Source organism: Lactuca saligna, chromosome 7 (assembly GCF_052625555.1).
Source record: "Lactuca saligna cultivar CGN05327 chromosome 7, ASM5262555v1, whole genome shotgun sequence".
NCBI classification, from domain to species: Eukaryota; Viridiplantae; Streptophyta; class Magnoliopsida; order Asterales; family Asteraceae; genus Lactuca; species Lactuca saligna.
In genome coordinates, this window is record NC_136423.1 from 61,675,978 (window position 1) to 61,681,675 (window position 5,698).

General features: G+C 44.1%; 1 non-coding gene across 1 annotated transcript; it reads left to right on the forward strand.

Annotated features, from left to right (window-relative positions):
• Positions 1 to 5,329: 5,329 nt before the first annotated feature.
• On the forward strand, positions 5,330 to 5,436 carry LOC145007722 (small nucleolar RNA R71). The gene has a single exon (XR_013663092.1). It is a non-coding gene; the product is annotated as a small nucleolar RNA R71 (small nucleolar RNA).
• Positions 5,437 to 5,698: the final 262 nt, after the last annotated feature.

Here is a 5,698-nt window from a genome sequence, read left to right on the forward strand (position 1 = left end):
CATAAAATTAAAGAGTAAAGATGTTACCTTGTTGCTTGAATTAAGAGAAAGAGGAAGAAAATTGACTACGGCGGCTGAGAGAAGATGCTCGGCGAGTGTGGGGATGAAATGTTGAATAAAAGTAATTTTTACAGATTTTGATTTACTGGGTTTGAACCATCTACTTGCCGAGTATAATGGATCTACTCATCGAGTAGACACGCGTGTCATGCATTTTTGGCTGTATACGAACATTTACTCGCCGAGTATAGCCGATATACTCGCCGAGTAGATGTCTCAGGTTGAAAACATTTTAAATTTTGCCAATTTTTACTATATTAATTCCTTTGTTTAGCCTTTCCACCCCACACTTTCAGTAGAGCTTGTCCTCAAGCACTTAGAGAAGTAGAATGAATGAAGAAAAATGAAAAAAAACAATACGAAAAATAAAGAAAGGGAAAGAAAATGCAAACGTGAAACTCGGGTTGCCTCCCGAGAAGCGCTTCTTTTGATGGAGTCATTAGCTGGACTCCGCCCCTTCTACGTGTTTGCGATTCCGCACAGCAGGAGCTCCTCCATTCCTTCATTGCGGGGGAATCCTTCTTCATATTTCTTCACTCGATGGCCATTGACTTTAAATGGTGTGCCATCTCTTGAGATCAATTCTATAGCCCCGTGAGGAAACACCGTCTTGACCACAAATGGACCATCCCACCTTGATTTGAGTTTGCCCAAGAAAAGTTTTAATCGGGAATTGAAGAGTAGTACTTTTTGGCCTTCATGGATGTCTTTGCTTTTGATTCTTTGGTCATGCCATCTCTTGGTCTTTTCTTTATAGAGCCACGAACTAGAATAAGCCTCATGTCGGAGTTCTTCGAGGGCATTCATTTGCATTAGTCGGTTGGTCTTCAATTCTTCCATGTCAAAGTTGCACCTCTTTAGCGCCCAATATGCCTTGTGCTCGATTTCAACTGGTAAATGGCATTGCTTTCCATAAACTAACCTATATGGTGTAGTACTAATAGGTGTTTTGAAAGCGGTACGAAATGCCCATAGCGCGTCATCCAATTTGTCCGACCATTCCTTGCGGTTGCTTCCCACCGACTTCTCTAAGATACGCTTCAAAGCTCGATTGGTCACTTCCGTTTGCCCACTCGTTTGCGGGTGGTATGATGTGGAGAACTTATGGGTCACCCCATATTTCTTGAGCACCTTGTCCAATTGATCATTGGCAAAGTGTGTGCCACGGTCACTAATTAAGGCCTTCGGAACACCAAACCGGGAGAATAATTTTTTCAAGAACCGTACCACTACCCATCCATCATTTGTAGGTAAAGCCTGCGCCTCCGCCCATTTTGAAACATAATTTACCGCCACTAGGATGTACTTGTTTCCTTTGGATGTGGCAAATGGCCCCATGAAGTCTATGCCCCACACGTCGAACACTTCACACACTTGAATGCTATGTTGTGGCATTTCATTACGGGATGAAATGTTTCCCACCCTTTGGCAAGCATCGCATTCTTTGACATATTGGGCTGCATCTTTGAAGATTGTAGGCCAATAGAAGCCAATGTCAAAGATCTTCTTCGCGGTATAGTGTGCTCCATGATGTCCTCCCGTGGGCCCGCTATGGCAGTGCTCTAGTATTTTTCGACTCTCCTTTCCGAACACACATCTTCTTATAATTCCATCCGCGCAGCTTCGGAAGAGGTATGGATCGTCCCAAAAGTAATATTTGATCTCCGCAAAGAATTTCTTCTTTTGCTGACTACTATAATCCTTCGGGACGTAGTTGGTAGCTAAATAGTTAGCTATGTCTGCGAACCATGGCTCCTCTCCCACGGACACCATAATGTATTCATCCGGAAAGTCGTCTCCATCCTTATCTTCTTGCAATGCCGGGTTCTCGAGCCTAGATAAATGATCGGCCGCTACGTTCTCCATTCCTTTCTTATCTCGTATCTCTATATCGAATTCTTGAAGAAGCAGCACCCATCGTATTAGTCTTGGCTTGGCATCCTGTTTGGAAAACAAATACTTGATAGCCGAGTGGTCAGTAAAAACAGTGGTTTTAGATAAAACCAAATAAGGGCGAAACTTATCAAAAGCGTAAACTACGGCTAACAGTTCTTTTTCAGTAGTAGTATAATTCTCTTGGGCAGGATTTAAGGTCTTACTTGCATAATAAATGGGTTGAAAGTGCTTATCAACCCTTTGTCCAAGGACCGCTCCTAGTGCATAGTCACTAGCATCACACATGATCTCGAAGGGTAAGTTCCAATTTGGTGCTACAATGATCGGGGCATTAGTTAATTTTTCTTTTAGAAAGTCAAATGCCTCTAAACACTCTTTAGTAAAATTAAAGGGTGCATCTTTTAGTAATAATTGTGTTAGAGGTTTCGTAATTTTGGAAAAATCTTTAATAAAACGCCGGTAAAAACCTGCGTGTCCCAAAAAAACTCCTAATGCCCTTCACATTAGTTGGTAGGGGTAATTTAGCAATGGTGTCTATCTTTGCCCGATCCACCTCAATTCCCTTTTTAGAGACTTTATGTCCCAAAACTATTCCCTCCTTGACCATGAAGTGACACTTTTCCCAATTTAGGACCAAGTCGGTTTTCTCACATCTAGCAAGCATCGAGTCAAGATTTGTGAGGCAGTCATTGAAAGAAGATCCGAATACAGAAAAGTCATCCATAAAGACCTCCATGAATTTTTCTACCATATCATGGAATATGGCAGTCATGCACCTTTGAAATGTCGCAGGTGCATTGCATAGTCCAAATGGCATGCATCTATAGGCAAAGGTCCCACTGGGGCATGTAAAGGTGGTCTTTTCTTGGTCCATTGGGTCTATGGGTATTTGGAAATACCCGGAAAACCCATCTAAGAAGCAATAGTAGCTATGGCCCGATAGTCTCTCTAACATTTGATCTATGAAAGGAAGGGGAAAATGGTCTTTGCGAGTGGCATCGTTTAGCTTGCGATAATCGATGCACACTCGCCAACCGGTTACCGTTCGCGTTGGAATTAACTCGTTCTTCTCGTTGGTAATGACCGTCATTCCTCCTTTCTTGGGCACCACTTGGACCGGACTTACCCATGGGCTATCGGAGATGGAGTAGATGATTCCTGCATCCAAAAGCTTGACCACCTCCTTCTTGACGACTTCTTGCATGTTCGGGTTTAATCTTCTTTGATGTTGCACCACCGGCCTTGCTCCTTCTTCTAAGTTGATTTTGTGAGAGCAGTAGGATGGACTTATTCCCTTTATGTCGGAGATGCTCCATGCGATGGCTCTTTTCCTTTTCTTCAACACCCGTACAAGCTCCTCCTTTTCCGTCTTGGAGAGATCCGAGGCTATAATCACTGGCTTCTGATTTCCTTCTTCCAGAAAGGCGTATTCCAGATGGTCAGGCAGTGTTTTGAGCTCCAATTTATTGTGCATAGTGGCGGACTCGCCGAGTGCAGGTATGGTACTCGGCGATTTGGTGGCAGCATTCACGACTGCTGGCCTTTCTTTAGATGTACTCGGCGAGTAGATCGGGTCTACTCGGCGAGTAGGGCTTTCAGCTTGGTTCTTTAGTTCTTCATACTCTGCTTCTTCCAACAGTCTTTCAATCTCTAATAAGTCTTTTTCTGGATCAAATACTTCTTCCAAAGCTGCAAACTTGCTGGAATCTTTAGGTATGTCTTCTTCCAATAACTCGTCAAGCATGTCAATTGAGAACGCCGTGTCGTCACTACTCCTTGAGTACTTCATGGCTTGGTCTACCCCGAATGTCACTGAGTCGTCCCCAACTCGCAATGTGAGCTTAGAATCTCTCATGTCTACGATGGCGCTAGCGGTGTTGAGGAAGGGTCTTCCAAGGATGATTGGTACTTGCGGATCCGCCTCCATGTCGAGAATGATGAAGTCAGCCGGGAAGACAAATTTGTCTACTTTCACTAGCAAATCTTCACATATGCCTCTTGGGAAAGTAACCGTCTTATTTGCCAAATGAATTGCCATCCGAATTGGCCTTGGCTCCGGGAGGTCCAGCTTTTTGAAGAACGAGTATGGCATAAGGTTCACACTTGCTCCAGAATCAGCTAAAGCATGAATTGCAGCCAAGTTTCCAAATTGGCAAGGCAAAGTTAAGCTCCCCGGATCACCCTTCTTCTTTGGTAATTTGTTTAGCATGGCGGCGGAGCAATTCTCATTCAGTACTACTTTCTTCACTTCTTCCATCTTTCTTCTATTAGTGAGGAGTTCCTTGAGGAACTTTGCATACTTGGGCATTTGCATGACGGCTTCAATGAAAGGAATGTTTATTTGAAGAGTTTTAATATGATCAAGGAACTTCTGATATTCCTCTTCCTGCTTCTCCTTCTTGGCTCGGGCTGGGTACGGTATTGGAGGCTGGTATGGTTTCAAGGGTGGTTGTTCATTAGTTTTTGCAGATGTACTCGCCGAGTCCATCGGTCCTACTCGGCGAGTAGGGCTCACAGATTGTGAGTGTTGGTTTTCGACTTGTACTTCCGTTCCTTCCTTCTGTGAGTCCTTGTTTGCTTCAGTTCGAATGGGGGCCAGGGGAGTAATAATCTTCCCACTTCTTGTGGTAACAATATTCACTTGCGCGCCTCGTGGGTTGTTCTCGGTTTTGCTAGGAAGCTCACCCGGTGACCTTTGGTTTAGTTGTTGAGCAAGTTGCCCAAGCTGAGTTTCTATGTTGTGGATGGATGCTTGCTGGTTCCTGAGCATTGTTCTTGTTTCTTGGATAGCAGCATCGTGGTCACTATGTCTTTTCTCGAAAGCAGCCACAAATTTAGTTAGCATTTCTTCCAATCTTGGCTTCTTCTCTTGCACCGGCTCCTCCTTTTGGTAAAAGCCTCTCCCTTTTTGTCTATACTTCTCCTCCTTGGCCTTCTTGTACTCTTCGTAACGCAGCCACTCCTTCTTTTGTTTGCGCCAGTCTTCATCATACTGGTCACCGCTCGAATAGTATACTTGTGCATTTTTGTTGTCGTGCTCATCCAAATCGCAATCTCTAGTGAGGTGAGGTCCATTGCAATTCTCGCAACCCACCCATATGGCATGGATAGTTTGATCCATTTTGTCCATTCTCCTATCCATGGTTTTTAACATGGCCATGACCGCGGATAAATCTTCAGTAGCAGCGTATGCGGCTCCCCTCGTGACATCATTCCTAGGGTTGTGGTATTCTCTAGAGTGTTTAGAGAATTCTTCAATTAATTCTTTGATCACCGGGGTGGCTTCTTTGTAAGTGGGCCTTGTGAGTCTAGCAGCTGCCGGGTCGTGACATTGACTCCATCATAAAAGATGGAAACTTCTTGTTGGCTATTTAGATCATGGTGTGGGCAATTTCGTAGCAGACTTTTGTACCTCTCCCATGCTTCATATAACGACTCTCCAGCTTGTTGTTCAAAGTTTGCAATGGCCTTCTTGAGCTTGGCTATCTTGGATGGTGGGAAAAAGTGATCAATAAATTCTTCCTTCATTCTGGCGCAAGTAGTGACTGACCCGGGAGGAAGTGATTTGAGCCAGTCTTTAGCAGCACCCTTGAAGGTTACCGGAAGCATCCGAAGCAGTTGAGGTTCGCGGGTGACATTTGGAATGTTGAAGTAATCAGCAACATCATTTACTTCATCCAAATGTTTGTAGGCATCTTCATGATCTTTCTATTTCCTTGAGTGAAGCTAGGATATGACCTTT